General features: G+C 37.8%; 1 protein-coding gene across 2 annotated transcripts in view; it reads left to right on the top strand.

Moving 5' to 3' along the window:
• MROH8 (maestro heat-like repeat family member 8) overlaps positions 1-545 on the top strand; it is a 56,844-nt gene that overhangs the window by 11,724 nt on the left and 44,575 nt on the right. The gene's annotated exons all lie outside the window — the stretch shown is intronic.

The raw sequence follows: 545 nt of genomic DNA, 5'->3' as shown, positions 1-545 counted from the left end.
AGTTGCAAAGTGATAGACAGTACTATCATATGACCTATGTCTATTGCTAAATGTAAGTACAAATTTGTTAAAAGGAACAATGCTAACATTTAAATTCTAATGGGGATGTAATGATCTTATGTTCTAATGGAATGAACCTACTGTTCATATGGAAAAAGAACAGTGGCTATTTGAGCAGCATTATCATGCACATCTTGAGGTTATGCATTCGCTGTGGTCCTCTAATCTTGATCTAAATGTTAAAGTGTCCTTACGCACAGCACCATCCCTCACAAAACCAGTCACACTTGTCTCTCAGGTCCAACCCCGCAGGCTTAACAATTTTACAGCATATACTTTCATCCCAACATCCAATTCTCAATGATCTACCCAAAACTGGATACCACCAAGTAAAGGGGGCTCCACAGCTTCGTTCCCATATACTTAATTTGTCCCAATCATATAATTTCCCATTAATACCAACCATTCTCTTGCCATTAATATAATCTCCAGTAAATGATGTTTGCCAACTTACATTAGGCAGCAGGTCATATTTAGTCATGAGC

The sequence above is a fragment of the Galeopterus variegatus genome, unplaced genomic scaffold (genome assembly GCF_000696425.1).
Source record: "Galeopterus variegatus unplaced genomic scaffold, G_variegatus-3.0.2 Scaffold59, whole genome shotgun sequence".
NCBI classification, from domain to species: Eukaryota; Metazoa; Chordata; class Mammalia; order Dermoptera; family Cynocephalidae; genus Galeopterus; species Galeopterus variegatus.
The sequence above is the reverse complement of the archived record's forward strand: the minus strand, read 5'-3'. Positions and strand labels throughout refer to the sequence as shown.